This window comes from Triticum aestivum, chromosome 5B (assembly GCF_018294505.1).
Source record: "Triticum aestivum cultivar Chinese Spring chromosome 5B, IWGSC CS RefSeq v2.1, whole genome shotgun sequence".
NCBI lineage: Eukaryota > Viridiplantae > Streptophyta > Magnoliopsida > Poales > Poaceae > Triticum > Triticum aestivum.
This window is the reverse complement of record NC_057807.1, coordinates 78,517,022-78,535,000: the sequence shown is the minus strand read 5'-3', so window position 1 is coordinate 78,535,000 and position 17,979 is coordinate 78,517,022.

The following is a 17,979-nucleotide window of genomic DNA, read 5'->3' as shown; positions in this document are numbered from 1 at the left end:
CGGGCTCGGGCGGCGGCGGTGAGGTCGAGGGCGGCGACAGTAAGGTCGAGAGCGGCGGCGGGCGGCGTCGGTGAGGTTGAGGGCGGCCTCGGGCGGCGGCGGTGAGGGTAGGCTCGGGCGGCGGCGACAGAGGAGTAGGAGGACAGGGGGGGTGGAGGACTTAGCAAAATTTTGAGCCCACAGGTGGTTAAGTCGAACTAGCTGTAGCGCACTTTAGTAATCGCGCTATAGCTAACGTAGCAATAGCGAGTTTTACGTCAAAACACTACTGATAAGTCTAAGCATGCATCAAAAATTCTGCTACTAAGTACTTTAGCAATAGTGAGTTTTGAAGAAAAACGCCGCGACTAAGTACTTTAGCAGTAGCGCGTCCAGCGAAGGGCGCTACTACTATATCTAGCCTTGAGGCAACGCCGTGGCAATTATGGTAGTAGCACTTGTTTCACCTAGAGCGCTACTGCTACTGCGTTACTAGTAGCAGGCTTTCGTCAAGCTCGCTACTGCTAATTAGCAGTAGCGTTTGTTTTTAAACCGCGTTGCTGCTAAGATTCTGTGTATAAGGTTTTCCCTAGTAGTGCCCATGCGTTGCACGGAACATCAAGATGCATTTGTATGAGTAGTTTATCTTGTGAGAGAAAATGATGAACAAGGGAAGGCCTTATTTGCAAACTTGGCGAGGGGTGTGGGTATATTTTTGCAAAATAGCCATAGTTTCCTTCCTGTCCGTTAGATATAAATCCGACGGCCTATATTGCAGGATGACACGCACACCATCATCACCAACTCTGTTGTCGACTCCCCCCGTTCCTAAATATTTGTCTTTTTAGAGATTTCAACAAGTGACTATATACAGAGCAAAATGAGTGAATCTACACTCTAAATTATGTCTACATACACATCCGTATGTGGTACTCCATTTGAAATCTGAAAAAGAAAAATATTTAGGAACAGATGGAGTATAAGAGTAGACATGGAGATATATCTCCAACATGGTCTACAACAAAAATGTGCTAGACTGGTTAGCGTCGGATGCTCGCAATGCGATGACATGAGTTCAAATTCTGAATTTAACTTTATATTTTTATATTTTATATTACTAATTTAATATATACTTATTTTGCTACTGTACTGACAGTGGAACCCACAGAGTACTTAGAATATAAGATTAAGGATGGACTTGTTTCTTTTTAACTTTTTGTACGAAGCTGTAGCCACCCTGCAAGTCACGTGTACACTGTACATGCAACTAACTTTTTATAGAGGGACAATCAGACACACAATTAACTCACATGGATTGGATGTCACTCTATTATTTCCAGCATAAGAGCATCTCCAACGGCAGCCGGCAAATTTCCTCCTGCTTCCTTGCGCCGAGGACGACATCAAACGCCAGCGGCATACATTTTCACAACTCTAACCAACCAGATGAAATTCATGCGAACACGGACTGATTTAATATAAGCATGTAGGATTTCGTATAAAAAAACTGGATCTTCATATAAACATGATGGATTTCATTACATTTACATGAACTAAGCGGTGCTAATCCGGCTCTCTTGGTATAATTAATACTCCCTCCGTCTGGAAATACATGTCCTAGAAATGGATGTATCTAGACTTATTTTAGTTATAGATACATAGAATTATCCATTCTTAGAACAAATATTTCCCGCCAGCTAGAGAGGGAGTACATAATCTAAATGGCCGCCAGCGGATCCCTTTGTCTTCCTCATGTCATACAGACACTTGCGGGGTCGACGATGGTCCTCGAAAGAGACGTAGCAGCAAAGAAACCACCTGAATGCACAGTCGTTGCCTCGGCGGTGGCCTTCATTGGACCTAAGTGGCGGCGGCCTCCCGTGTTCTACTTCTCCTCAATGATGACTGCGGACATGGAGAAGTTGGCCACCGAGTCGTCGCTCTCCATGCACCTGGCTTCTGTCTTTGCCTGCATGGCGCTGCCGCAGGCATGGGAGGCGCGGCCGCATGCACGGGAGGCGCGCCCACACACACGTGAGGAGTGGCAACTGTTGGAAATATGCCCTAGAGGCAATAATAAAAGTATTATTATATTTCATTGTTCATGATAATTGTCTTTTATTCATGCTATAACTGTATTATCCGGAAATCGTAATACACGTGTGAATACATAGACAACAATATGTCCCTAGTGAGCCTCTAGTTGACTAGCTCGTTGTGATCAACAGATAGTCATGGTTTCCTGGCTATGGACATTGGATGTCGTTGATAACAGGATCACATCATTAGGAGAATGATGTGATGGACAAGACCCAATCCTAAGCATAGCACAAAGATCGTGTAGTTCGTTTGCTAGAGCTTTGCCAATGTCAAGTATCTCTTCCTTCGACCATGAGATCGTGTAACTCCCGGATACCATAGGAGTGCTTTGGGTGTATCAAACGTCACAACGTAACTGGGTGACTATAAAGGTGCACTACAGGTATCTCCGAAAGTGTCTGTTGGGTTGACACGGATTGAGACTGGGATTTGTCACTCCGTATGACGGAGAGGTATCTCTGGGCCCACTTGGTAATGCATCATCATAATGAGCTCAAGGTGACCAAGGTGTTGGCCACGGGATCATGGATTACGGTACGAGTAAAGTGACTTGCCGGTAACGAGACTGAACAAGGTATTGGGATACCGACGACCGAGTCTCGGGCAAGTAACGTACCGATTGACAAAGGAAATTGTATACAGGGTTTGATCGAATCCTCGACATCGTGGTTCAACCGATGAAATCATCGTGGAACATGTGGGAGCCAACATGGGTATCCAGATCCCGCTGTTGGTTATTGATCGGAGAGTGGTCTCGGTCATGTCTGCATGTCTCCCGAACCCGTAGGGTCTACACACTTAAGGTTCGGTGACGCTAGGGTTATTAGGAAGACTAGTATGTGACTACCGAATGTTGTTTGGAGTCCCGGATGAGATCCCAGACGTCACGAGGAGTTCCGGAATGGTCCGGAGGTGAAGTTATATATATGGGAAGTTGTCATACGGACACCGGAAAGTTTCGGGGGCTTATCGGTATTGTACCGGGGACACCGGAGAGGTTCCGGGGGTCCACCGGGAGGGGCCACCCCTCCCGGAGGGTCACATGGGCCTCAAAGGGGAGGGAGCCAGCCGCTGGAGGGCTGGGCGCGCCCCCCACCTTGGGCCCATGCGCCTAGGGTTGGGGGGAAACCCTAAGGGGGGCGCCCCCCTTGCTTGGGGGGCAAGTCCCCCGTCCCTGGCCGCCGCCCCCCTCTAGATCCCATCTAGAGGGGTCGGCCCCCCTTGCCCCTTCCCCTATAAATAGAGGGGTGAGGGGAGGGCTGCTGTACACATCTCCAAGGCGCAGCCCCTCCCCTCCCCAACACATCTCCTCCTCCGTTACGCGCTTGCGAAGCCCTGTCGGAGTACTGCCGCACCAGACCACCACGCCGTCGTGCTGCCGTTGGAGCGATCTTCCTCAACCTCTACTTCCCCCTTGCTGGATCAAGAAGGAGGAGACGTCTCCCATCCCGTACGTGTGTTGAACGCGGAGGTGCTGTCCGTTTAGCACTTGGACATCTGTGATCTGAATCACGTCGAGTACGACTCCATCATCACCATCCCCTTGCAAGCTACCGCACGCGATCTACAAGTGGTATGTAGATGCAAACTCACTCCCTTGACTCGTTGCTTAGATGAACTCATAGATGGATCTTGGTGAAACCGTAGGAAAAATTTTAATTTTCTGCAACGTTCCCCAAGTGTGGCATCATGAGCTAGGTCTATGCGTAGTTCTCTAATGCACGAGTAGAACACAATTTTGTTGTGGGCGTGGATCTTGTCAACTTGCTTGCCTCTACTAGTCTTTTCTTGCTTCAGCGGTATTGTGGGATGAAGCGGCCCGGACCAACCTTACACGTAAGCTTACGTGATACCGGTTCCACCGATTAACATGCACTAGTTGCATAAGGTGGCTGGCGGGTGTCTGTCTCTCCCACTTTAGTTGGAGCGGATTCGATGAAAAGGGCCCTTATGAAGGGTAAATAGAAGTTGACAAAATCACGTTGTGGTTATTCGTAGGTAAGAAAACGTTCTTGCTAGAACCCAATTGCAGCCACGTAAAAGATGCAACAACAATTAGAGGACGTCTAACTTGTTTTTGCAGCAATTGATCATGTGATGTGATATGGCTAGAAGTTGTGATGAATGATGAATTGTGATGTATGAGATCATGTTCTTGTAATAGGATTCACGACTTACATGTCGATGAGTATGACAACCGACAGGAGCCATAGGAGTTGTCTTTATTTTTTGTATGACCTGCGTGTCATTGAAGAACGCCATGTAAACTACTTTACTTTATTGCTAAACGCGTTAGCCATAGAAGTAGAAGTAGTCGTTGGCGTGACAACTTCATGAAGACACGATGATGGAGATCATGATGATGGAGATCATGGTGTCAAGCCGGAGACAAGATGATCATGGAGCCCGAAGATGGAGATCAATGGAGCTATATGATATTGGCCATATCCTGTCACAACTATATAATTGCATGTGATGTTTATTATGTTTATGCATCTTGTTTACTTAGGACGATGGTAGTAAATAAGATGATCCCTTACAAAAAATTTCAAGAAGTGTTCTCCCCTAACTGTGCACCGTTTCTACAGTTCGACGTTTCGAAGCACCACGTGATGATCGGGTGTGATAGATCCTTACGTTCACATACAACGGGTGTAAGACAATTTTACACAGCAAAAACACTTAGGGTTAACTTGACGAGCCTAGCATGTGTAGACATGGACTCGGAACACGGAGACCAAAAGGTCGAACACGAGTCGTATGGAAGATACGATCAACATGAAGATGTTCACCGATGATGACTAGTCTGTCTCACGTGATGATCGGACACGGGCTAGTCGACTCGGATCGTGTAACACTTAGATGACTAGAGGGATGTCTAATCTGAGTGGGAGTTCATAATTTGATTAGATGAACTTAATTATCATGAACTTAGTCTAAAACCTTTGCAAATATGTCTTGTAGATCAAATGGCCAACACTCATGTCAACATGAACTTCAACGCGTTCCTAGAGAAAACCAAGCTGAAAGATGATGGCAGCAACTATACGGACTGGGTCCTAGATGGACCGCTAGGTGACGCTCCCGTCCCAGAGAACCAAGACATTATGAATGCTTGGCAAACTCATGCTGATGATTACTCCCTCGTTCAGTGCGGCATGCTTTACAGCTTAGAACGGGGGCTCCAAAAGCGTTTTGAGCATCACGGAGCATATGAGATGTTCAAAGAGCTGAAACTAGTTTTCAAGCTCATGCCCGGGTCGAGAGATATGATGTCTCCGACAAGTTCTACAGTTGTAAGATGGAGGAAAACAGTTCTGTCAGTGAGCACATCCTCAAGATGTCTGGGTTGCACAACCGTATGACCCAGCTGAACATTAACCTCCCAGATGAGGCGGTCATTGACAGAATCGTCCAGTCGCTCCCACCAAGCTACAAGAGCTTTGTGATGAACTACAACATGCAGGGGATGGTGAAAACCATTCCTGAAGTGTTCTCGATGCTGAAGTCAGCAGAGGCTGAAATCAAGAAAGAACATCAAGTGTTGATGGTCAATAAGACCACTAAGTTCAAGAAGGGCAAGGGCAAGAAGAACTTCAAGAAGGACGGCAAGGATGTTGCCGCGCCCGGTAAGCCAGTTGCCGGGAAGAAGTCAAAGAATGGACCCAAGCCTGAGACTGAGTGCTTTTATTGCAAGGGGAAGGGTCACTAGAAGCGGAACTGCCCCAAATACTTAGCGGATAAGAAGGCCGGCAACACCAAAGGTATATTTGATGTACATGTAATTGATGTGTACCTTACCAGTACTCGTAGTAACTCCTAGGTATTTGATACCGGTGCCGTTGCTCATATTTGTAACTCACAGCAGGAGCTACGGAATAAACGGAGACTGGCGAAGGACGAGGTGACGATGCGCGTCGGGAATGGTTCCAGAGTCGATGTGATCACCGTCGGCACGCTGCCTCTACACTTACCTACGGGATTAGTTTTGAACCTTAATAATTGTTATTTAGTGCCAAGTTTGAACATGAACATTGTATCTGGATCTCGTTTAATACGAGATGGCTACTCATTTAAGTCTGAGAATAATGGTTGTTCGATTTATATGAGAGATATGTTTTATGGTCATGCTCCGATGGTCAATGGTTTATTTTTAATGAATCTCGAGTGTAATATTACACATGTTCATAGTGTGGATGCCAAAAGATGTAAAGTTGATAACGATAGTCCCACATACTTGTGGCACTGCCGCCTTGGTCACATTGGTGTCAAGCGCATGAAGAAGCTCCATGCTGATGGACTTTTAGAGTCTCTTGAATATGAATCGTTTGACACATGCGAACCATGCCTCATGGGCAAAATGACCAAGACTCCGTTCTCCGGAACAATGGAGCGAGCAACCAACTTGTTGGAAATCATACATACCGATGTGTGCGGTCCAATGAGCGTTGAGGCTCGCGGAGGATATCGTTATGTTCTCACTCTCACTGATGACTTGAATAGATATGGGTATATCTACTTAATGAAACACAAGTCTGAGACCTTTGAAAAGTTCAAGGAATTTCAGAATGAAGTAGAGAATCAACGTGACCGAAAAATAAAGTTCCTACGATCAGATTGTGGAGGAGAATATTTAAGTCACGAATTTGGCACACACTTAAGGAAATGTGGAATCGTTTCACAACTCACGCCGCCTGGAACACCTCAGCGAAACGGTGTGTCCGAACGTCGTAATCGCACTCTATTGGATATGGTGCGGTCTATGATGTCTCTTACCGATTTACCGCTATCATTTTGGGGATACGCTCTAGAGACATGTCACACCCTAGCTAGTCATGCATTAGAGTGTTGCATCATGTTTATTCTTTCACCAGAAAACTGAAATGGGGATGACAGAACCCCCAGTCCCCTCTGAAACCAACTAGGGTTTACTAAAAACTTTTTCAATGAACCTGAAATGCCCTTCTAAAATGCCCATCATTTTTGTCTTGGTTCAGAACCTCTGCCAAAAGTGATGCACATTTTCCTAGGCCATCTTAGGGTTTTTGAATTAAATCATAAATATTTGAATTTGGGCATTTAAAATTATATAAAATATTTAAATGCTCAAATATCTCCAAACTAAAATGTTTCATGTTGGAAATAATCCAACTATGGACCAGGAGTAGTTTGGTGATTTTAGGAGTTGCCTAAGTATTTTATTTAATTCAACAAAGTTGCAGAAGTATTAAAAAAACAGAAAACAGAAAGAAAATGGAAAAACTTACCTGACGCCTGCTCCCGGCCCACCTGCCGGCCCAGCCCAGCGCCGCTCCAGCGAGCTGCTTGCCGGCCAGGCAGGCAGGCAGGTGCCCGACGGCGACCACAGCGCGCGCCACGCACCTGCTCGCCGCCTCGCCGCTCCCCTCGCCCGGTGACGTCGTGGATCGGTCTCCCTCGCTCCCCCGAACCCCCCAAACACCCCCTCTCCTCTCCAGCTCCTCCCCCTCGCGCTCCCCCGCCATGACCTATGCCACCATCGCCGTGCCTTCGTCGTAGCCGTGCTCCCCGCCCCCCGTGCGTCCTCCCATCGTGTCCAGGAGCTCCGCCGCTGTCCACTCCATCGAGCAAGCCGAGCCCCGAGCGCTCGCAACGCCCAAGTCCACCGCAACGACCTCGCCCGAACCGCCATCGCCGGAGATCCCCTTCAACACCGTTGTCGCTCCGGTCCATCTCCGGCCGCACCAAGGGCTTCGTCGCACTCACTGTGAGCTTAGCCATCTTCCCCCCTCCTTTTCTTGCTCCCGAGCTGTGTAGCGACCTCCCGGAGCTCAACCGCACCCACCGCCATGGAGCTCGTCGCCGACGTGCTCCCGGTCATCCTCCGACCACTCCACGGTGTCCATCATGCTCACCGTGTCACGTAGCATCTAGCTAGCTACTCCCCGCGCCTCACCGATCCCTCTAGCGTCAAGTTCGTCTTCGGCCGAACCCCGGTGGCCACCAAAGTCGTCGCCGGCGCCAACTCCGGCCACCCCGACCCCAACGGACTCCACCAAGAGCTGCGGCTCGTCCTCAGCTCCACTCCGGTGGTCTCCGCGACCCATTTGGTGGCCGAAACGGCCAAAACCACTTCCGCCGCCGCGTCGGGCTCGCCGGCGGCTAAACGCCGGTGCAGCCGACCCGGGTTTGACCACGGGTGGGCCCTGGTTGACTCCCCTGAATCAATGACAGGTGGGGCCCAGCCCTGTTAATTAAACAGGTTTAGTTTTAATTAAACTTTAATTAATCTAATCACACTGACACGCGGGACCCACTGTCAGGTTTGACCCGGACGTGTTCCGTTGACCTGCTGACGTCACACTCACGTCAGGCTGACGCAATAATTGATTTTCTGGAATTAATCTAATATAGGAAATTCCATAATATAGTTTAAACTTCAAAAATTCATAACTTTTATTCTATAACTCCAAATCAGACAAATTATATATGAAAAATGATCAGAAAAATCCAATCTATCCATCTGTACTATTTTCATGCATGATTAAACAAGTTAACCTGATGTTTAATGAAGAACAAGGAAAAGCACTTTAAAAGGCCATGTTTGAGTTTGAAATTTGAATCTTTGATTCAAATTGGTTCAAACCCTTCTGGTCTTAGTTGCATTAGCCCAACACACTCATATTGCTATGTTTCATGCATGCATCATATTGTTGCACATTGTGTGGTGATGGTTGTGTATCGGTGTTCTTTGCGGCAGGTTCTGCCTCCGAGGAGTACCATGATTACCCTAACGAAGAACCGTATCAGTGCATCGAACCATCAGGCAAGCAACCAACCATTTGATCATATCGATACAATCCCATGTTCTCGCTCCTGCTCTCTTTTACTGCATTAAGACAACGCGTTTCAAACTGCTGTGTGCTACGGTAGTTGAACCCACTTCCTCTGCATGACCTGTCATTGCCACAGTAACTAGATGAAACCCACTAGCATGTGTAGGAGTTGATTGAGCCATATGAATGTGTTGTTCCTACCTTGCTATGCCTGCTATGCTTAGAGTCGTGTCAGGTCTGGTTCATCTGGGTGATGGGCTAGAGTGAAATGATTATGTCGGTAATGAGAGTGATGTGGTGAACACGATTTGGTAAAGGTATCGATGAGAGGCCATGTAGGAGTACATGGTGGGTTGTTTCATTGAAGCCGACCTTAAGCACTGAGATCTGTATGTGTGATTTAAGAATCAGCTACTACCATGCATTGGGCCCGAAACCAATGGACCCTCTCGGCTTCTTATTCACCCTAGTTCTCCGTCCAGGAGTTGCAAGTAGTTTCTGGTGTTTGTAGCCTACTGGAGGCCGTGGATAGCGCTGACCGTAGGGGTGGGCTGTGATGCGGTAGGTACGTGGCCGGGTGTACCGAATACCCGTTAGGTATCTCGGGAACCCTGTTCACATCGTTCGGGGCCATATGGGAAACCTCGGCCGGACTCCCTACGGATGGAACCTGGATAGGCGATAAACCTGGACTGGAGGCTTAGGTGATTAGGTAGGTCGTGGCCGACACCCACGTTGGGCTTCCGCTTGAAGGTTGCCGAGTACATGTCGTGTAAACGACGGTAAGTGGTGAGAGCGTGTATGAAGAAGTACACCCCTGCAGGGTTATCATGATCTATTCGAATAGCCGCGTCCGCAGTAAAGGACTACTTGGTTGCCTATACAGTTCATAGACAAGTAAATGGAAACTACTAAAAGCCTCAAGATAAGTGTGAGTGCCGAGGATGGCTCTTCCGTAGGAAGACGGAGGTGGATCCTCGGTAGTGTATTGAATTGGTGAGTAGTGGACTCGTGTATGCAAAACCATTTCAAGTTGGAGTCTCGTAGGTTAGCCTAGCCAAGAGTCAAAGTTGGCTTGCTGCAACAACTCCACCAACCCTTCTTGATAATATGCATGTATGTAGGATCTGATGTAAGACTTGCTGAGTACCTTTATACTCATGTTGCTATAATTTACATTTTTACAGAAGACGCTGCAACCCCTTCTGATGGGTTCTACGTAGACGTTGACATCAATGAGTAGGCTAAGGCCCAGGTGGTGATCCTGAGCTTGTGAAGGACCACGTAGTATAGCTAGGCTTTCCAAGCCTCTTTTATTTTCTAGTTGTCTGTACTCAGACAAATTACTTCCGCTGCTGGTTTGTATGACTGTATGACTTGAATGCTGGGTCGTGTGACCCGTACCTTTGTGTATGTTATGTATGGCTCTCTGAGCCTTAAATAAAGTACTTATGTCATAGAGTCATGTTGTGATGCCTTGTTGTATTTACACATATCGAGCATATTGTGTGTATGATTGAAATGCTTGGTATGTGTGGGATCTGACTATCTAGTTGTTTATCCTTAGTAGCCTCTCTTACCGGGAAATGTCTCCTAGTGTTACCACTGAGCCATGGTAGCTTGCTACTGCTCTGGAACACTTAGGCTGGCCGGCATGTGTCCTTCTTCGTTCCGGTGTCTGTCCCTTCGGGGAAATGTCACGCATTGAGTACCGGAGTCCTGTTAGCCTGCTACAGCCCGGTTTACCGGAGTCCTGCTAGCCCAGTGCTACAGCCCGGACCCTCTTGCTGATGACCGACACGTTCGAAGCTGGGTCATGGATGCCTGTCCCTGTAAGTCTGTGCCACTTTGGGTTTACAACTAGTCATGTCAGCCCGGGCTCCTTAACATATGGATGCTAGCGACACTATCATATACGTGAGCCAAAAGGCGCAAACGGTCCTGGGCAAAGGTAAGGCGACACCCGTGGGGATACCGTGCGTGAGGCCGCAAAGTGATATGAGGTGTTACAGGCTAGATCGATGTGTCATCGAGTCGGGGTCCTGACAGCGTTGGCATCAGAGTCGGACTGCCTGTAGGTTCTCCAAGCCAAACTGGTCGATGTTGAGTCTAGAAATTCTTTAGTTATATGTAGGGGAATTGTTTGTGGGTTGGAACGTAAGGCTCTTTTTACTCCTTTATCTTGTGACATTCTGATCTGAGTCAGTCTATTCTTCCACCGGGGGTTAAGGAATTAGGATCTATTCTCTCTTTCAGGTTCACGTGTTACTAATCAGTAGTACCTTATAGGTTTGATGGTTACCAGCCTAGTTCAGTTCTACTACCACATTATGTTGCTAGGATGGACTCAGAACTTTGATATGATGATGTTGAGTGTGAATGTAATCCTTTGTCAAATGTCTCAAAATCCTTCTTGAGCATTTACAGCTGTTATGCTGCCGAAATTTTGCTAGAAATTCTAATGCCTTTGCATTATGGTTGTGTTTTCAGATGGCCACTCGCGACCTCAATCAAGTGGTTCGCCTGACTCGATGCCTAGATGTACCCGGCCATACTGCCATGTTGGTCAGGGTAATGACTGAGGCCAGATACCGTTGGTATCCTGAGTACACGGTCGAAGAGCAATTCCGAGACTTTAATCAAAGCCAGTATCTCTGCACTGTCAGGATATTTCCATCTTATCCTGGGTCCACCGAGCCCCTTCACTGCTCCTATGGACTCGGGGTTACTATTGAGATGGCTGTGCAGGACGCCGCCTACTCTATGATGACCATCATGCGAGTCAGGTCTAGCCTATTTCGGGACTCTGATTTCCGGTATATGCCAGGATCACTTCCGGGAGCACAAGGGTATCTCCAGGCTATCTATGCTGACCCCACCCAGGAGGATTCACGGACTCGCACCACTGCTGAGATGCTCGAGGATAAGGACCGTGAAAATCGGGCCTTGAGGTTAGAGCTCTTCAATACCCGTGCTGACCATTGGGCCACATTGACTCGGTTTGCACCGGCGGTGCAAGCTGGATATTCGGATATGCGCGATCTCTATCCGGTGAGATCTGCTCTGCCAGACGTGATGGGTTGGCGTGATGTAGGAGGCATCACCCCACCTCGCGGTCCCCGCAGGCCACCGTCTGTTGGTCCAAGACCTCATCCTAGTCCCTATGGTCCACAAACTCCGCGAGATCGTCTGTTTCTGGATGATCATGTTGAGCTTCCAGGCTATGGAGGTGACTTCTACGAGGACTACAACGGATCGGTCTGAGTTAGTAGTAGTATCACTAGTTCGTGTTAGCTGTGTCGTCTATCGTCCTGCGTGACTCGTGGGATATGACCTAGTTTGTATCGCCTTCCGGAGGTGTAGAAAAATAACGTATAGGAGCTTGGAATGCCTCCGATGAGATGTAATCCTCTTTTCACCATAATAGTACCTTGTTTGGTCTTGTACTAAACCCTGTATGGTGTGTATGAAGATGGAATAAAGAAGCAGTTTCTGTATCTACCATGTCATACGGATGATCATCTTGCATTCCGAGTTATTCCTTACATTCTGTATCCTATGTCGGAATTTTATCATTCTGACTAAATCATTGTCTTGTTTACCTAGGATGGTCAACACGCGCACTAACCCTGCTCCTCAAGAGCAGGCCGAAGGCAGTGAAGTCAGGAATGCAAATCTGCCTCATCCTCCTTCCCTAGCCGAGGTTATGATGGAAGCCGAAAGAAACAAGCGGGAGACCAACCGTTTGTTGGAGCGTATTGAACAGAACACAGCACACCATCAGAGGACTAACATGGTGTCACTCAGTGATTTTATCAAGTTACATCCACCCACGTTCCACCACTCCGTCGAGCCTCTCGACGCTGATGACTGGCTTCGCAGTATTTCTCACAAATTGCGTTCCGCGCTGGTAGCGGAGGCTGACAAGGTCACCTTTGCTGCATATCATCTTGAAGGCCCCGCCAGTCTATGGTGGGAGAATTATGGAGCTATGCGCCCAGCGGGCCATGTCACTACTTGGGCTGAATTCAGCGAGGCTTTCCGTGAACATCACATTCCGGAGGGTCTCATGGACCGTAAACGTGAGGAATTTTGCAGTTTCACTCAGGGCCGACTCTCTGTGGATGCTTACAGCAGGGAGTTCGGTAACCTCGCACGATATGCAACTGAGGAAGTTTCTACTGATGCCAAGAAGCAAGCAAGGTTCCGTAAGGGACTTAGTCCTGAGCTTCGCCGCAACCTCCGTCTGCATGAGTGCACATCTTTTCAGAAACTTGTTAACAAGGCCATCAGTGCTGAAACTGGTCAGACTGATTATGATGCAACACGCAAGCATGGCCGTGACATGGGTTCCTCATCCGGTGCTGGTCCTCAGAAGCGCCGCGTGTGGGTGCCCAACACCGCCCTGCCACCCAGGTTCACACCGAGGCCATCTTTCTAGGCGCCTCGCCCTGTTCAACAGTCTGCACCAGCCAAGCCCTATGGGGGTCCAACCAACAATGCTCCTCCACGTACCAGTTCCGTGACTTGTTTCAAGTGTGGGGAATCTGGCCACTATATGCGTGAGTGTCCCCAGACCAACCCCAACCAATCTGCTAAAGCTGTTGGCCGTGGCAAGCCGACAGGGAAAGTGTTCCACGCCAAGCCGGCCACCGCTACACGTGGCCATGTCAACTGTATCTCTGCCGAAGAAGCTCAAGAGGATCCCAACGTCGTTCTCGGTACGCTCCTTGTTAATTGCCACCCGGCATCTGTTCTTTTCGATACCGGAGCCTCTCATTCAGTTATATCCGAGAACTATGCTCGTTTGCATAACACCGCATTTTGTGACATGCCATCCACTATGGAAATTTCTACTCCTGGTTCTAGATGGCAGACCTCCAGGGTAAGTTATGGAAATGAAATCCAAGTCGACAGACTTGTTTTCCTTGCATCTTTGATAGCTCTCAAATTTTCAGATATTAATATCATTTTGGGTATGGACTGGATGTCAGCTCATCATGCCAAAATTGATTGCTTCTCTAGGACTGTTCAACTCACTCATCCTTCGGGGAAGATAGTCAATGTCTTGACCCGATTAGCCAAGCGACAATTATATTCTCTTAACGCCAGCCCTTTGCCAGACCTTGAGGACGTTCCGGTAGTCCTTGACTTCCCGGATGTCTTCCCAGAGGAATTGCCAGGTGTTCCACCTGACAGGGATGTTGAGTTCGTAATAGACCTCATTCCAGGAACCGTTCCGATTGCTAGAAGACCCTATAAGATGGCACCACTAGAACTAGCCGAGCTTAAGAAACAACTCGACGAGTCCATGAAAAAGGGTTTCATCCGACCTAGTTCATCTCCGTGGGCTTGCCCCGTCCTATTCGTCAAGAAGAAGGATGGTACGGACCGGATGGTTGTAGATTATCGACCTATCAATTTGGTCACAATCAAGAACAAATATCCGCTCCCCAGGATCAACGACCTGTATGATCAGCTCGCTGGATCCTCAGTCTTCTCCAAGATGGATTTGAGGTTGGGCTACCATCAAATCAAAATCAGAAACGGGGACATTCCTAAAACGGCCTTTGTTACTCGTTATGGCTAATACGAGTACACCGTCATGTCCTTCGGTTTAACCAACGCTCCAGCCACCTTTTCTCGGTTAATGAACTCAATCTTCATGGAGTATTTGGATAAATTCGTCGTGGTTTATCTCGATGATATACTCATCTACTCCAAGAACGAGGAAGAACATGCCGAACATCTAAGGCTAGTGTTGAAGAAACTTCGAGAGCATTGCCTTTATGCCAAATTTTCTAAATGTGAATTCTGGTTGTCGGAAGTGACCTATCTGGGTCATGTAATATCTGGTAAAGGTATTGCTGTTAACCCTGAGCGAGTTCAAGCCGTCCTTAATTGGACTCCACCTGAATCGGTCAAGCAAGTTCGGAGTTTTCTGGGCTTAGCGAGCTATTGCCGTCGCTTTGTCGAAAATTTCTCCAAAGTTGCTAAACCTCTAACCGAACTCCTCAAGAAAGATAAGAAGTTCGAATGGACTCCACAATGTGAGCACAGCTTTCAGGAACTAAAAAGACGCCTGACTTTTGCTCCCGTACTGGTACCGCCAGACTTCTCCAAGGACTTTGTTATCTACTGCGACGCCTCGCGACAAGGACTAGGTTGCATTCTCATGCAAGATCGACACGTAATTGCTTACGCTTCACGGCAATTGCACCCACATGAGGAGAATTATCCTACTCATGATCTAGAGCTTGCAGGCGTAGTCTATGCACTTAAGACCTGGCGACATTACCTCCTCGGTAACCGTTGCGAAATATTCACTGATCACCAAAGTCTGAAGTACATTTTCACCCAACCGGATTTGAATCTCAGGCAAAGACGTTGGGTTGAGTTGATCACAGATTTCGACTTAGGAATAACTTACACCCCAGGGAAAGCCAACGTCATGGCTGATGCGCTAAGTCGTAAATCTTATTGTAACAACCTAATGCTACAACAAAGTCAACCGCTTCTCCATGAGGAATTTTGGAAGCTTAACCTTCACATTGTTCCTCAAGGTTTTCTTTCCACCTTGGTGGCGAAACCTACCCTTACGGACCAGATCATCAAAGCACAGAAGGTAGATCCGGGAATTTCCCGCATCAAGAGAAACATCAAGAAAGGAGTTGCGAATTGTTTCTTCATTAATGATCAAGGGGTCGTATACTTCGGGAATCGACTAGTGGTTCCCAAAGTGCGAAACCTGAGGAGATTGATCCTTAAGGAGGCTCATGAATCTCCTCTCACCATTCATCCCGGTAGTACTAAGATGTATCAGGACCTACGCCAGAGGTTCTGGTGGACTAGGATGAAGAGAGAAATTGCTCAGTATATTGCTAGCTGCGACGTCTGCCGTCGTGTAAAAGCAGAGCATCAACGGCCTGCTGGCACCCTTCAACCCTTAGCTATTCTTGAATGGAAATGGGATAAAATTGGTATGGACTTCATTACCGGTTTTCCCAGGACCAAAAGAGGGAATAATGCTATCTTCGTCGTTGTTGATCGTCTTTCCAAAGTGGCCCATTTCTTACCTGTTCGCGAGAGTATAACCGCTAGTCAGCTAGCAGACTTATACATCTCCCGAATAGTGTCTCTCCATGGTGTTCCCTTGGAAATTAACTCGGATAGAGGAAGTCTTTTCACCTCTCTATTTTGGGAAAGTTTCCAAAACGCCATGGGAACCCGCCTTTCCTTTAGCACCGCTTTTCACCTTCAATCGAGTGGTCAAGTGGAACGTGTCAACCAGATCCTAGAAGACATGCTTCGAGCCTCTGTTATCTCATTCGGAATGGATTGGGAGAAGTGCCTTCCATTTGCCGAATTCGCTTACAACAACAGCTATCAATCTAGCTTGGGTAAAGCCCCTTTTGAAGTTCTCTATGGACGACGGTGTCGAACACCCCTTAACTGGTCAGAGACCGGGGAAAGACAATTCTTTGGCCCGGATATGATTCAGGAAGCAGAAGAGCAAGTTCGCATCGTTCGTGAAAAGTTGAAAACAGCCCAATCTCGTCAAAAGAGTCAATATGACCGAAAACATAAGGCTATGACTTTCGAGGTTGACGAGAAGGCTTACCTTCGGGTTACCCCTCTGAAGGGAACCCATCGTTTCGGTATCAAAGGCAAATTGGCTCCTCGTTACATTGGACCTTTTCGCATTCTCGCTAAACGAGGAGAAGTTGCCTACCAGTTGGAACTACCTCCGCACCTCTCCAGAGTCCACGATGTCTTCCACGTTTCTCAACTCAGGCGTTGCTTTTCGGATCCTATCCGTGGAGTGGACTACGAAACGCTTGATCTCCAAGATAATCTTACATATCGAGAGTACCCCATTCGTATCCTCGATCAGGCCGAGCGTACCACTCGACGTCATAATATCAAGTTTCTCAAAGTTCAATGGTCGCACCATTCTGAGGATGAAGCAACTTGGGAAAGGGAGGATCGTCTTCGACTTGAGTATCCCGCATTCTTCCCAGAGGAACCCAAATCTCGGGACGAGATTCTTTTGAGTGGGGGTGAGTTGTCACACCCTAGCTAGTCATGCATTAGAGTGTTGCATCATGTTTATTCTTTCACCAGAAAACTGAAATGGGGATGACAGAACCCCCAGTCCCCTCTGAAACCAACTAGGGTTTACTAAAAACTTTTTCAATGAACCTGAAATGCCCTTCTAAAATGCCCATCATTTTTGTCTTGGTTCAGAACCTCTGCCAAAAGTGATGCACATTTTCCTAGGCCATCTTAGGGTTTTTGAATTAAATCATAAATATTTGAATTTGGGCATTTAAAATTATATAAAATATTTAAATGCTCAAATATCTCCAAACTAAAATGTTTCATGTTGGAAATAATCCAACTATGGACCAGGAGTAGTTTGGTGATTTTAGGAGTTGCCTAAGTATTTTATTTAATTCAACAAAGTTGCAGAAGTATTAAAAAAACAGAAAACAGAAAGAAAATGGAAAAACTTACCTGACGCCTGCTCCCGGCCCACCTGCCGGCCCAGCCCAGCGCCGCTCCAGCGAGCTGCTTGCCGGCCAGGCAGGCAGGCAGGTGCCCGACGGCGACCACAGCGCGCGCCACGCACCTGCTCGCCGCCTCGCCGCTCCCCTCGCCCGGTGACGTCGTGGATCGGTCTACCTCGCTCCCCCGAACCCCCCAGACACCCCCTCTCCTCTCCAGCTCCTCCCCCTCGCGCTCCCCCGCCATGACCGATGCCACCATCGCCGTGCCTTCGTCGTAGCCGTGCTCCCCGCCGCCCGTGCGTCCTCCCATCGTGTCCAGGAGCTCCGCCGCTGTCCACTCCATCGAGCAAGCCGAGCCCCGAGCGCTCGCAACGTCCAAGTCCACCGCAACGACCTCGCCCGAACCGCCGTCGCCGGAGATCCCCTTCAACGCCGTCGTCACTCCGGTCCATCTCCGGCCGCACCAAGGGCTTCGTCGCACTCACTGTGAGCTAAGCCATCTTCCCCCCTCCTTTTCTTGCTCCCGAGCTGTGTAGCGACCTCCCGGAGCTCAACCGCACCCACCGCCGTGGAGC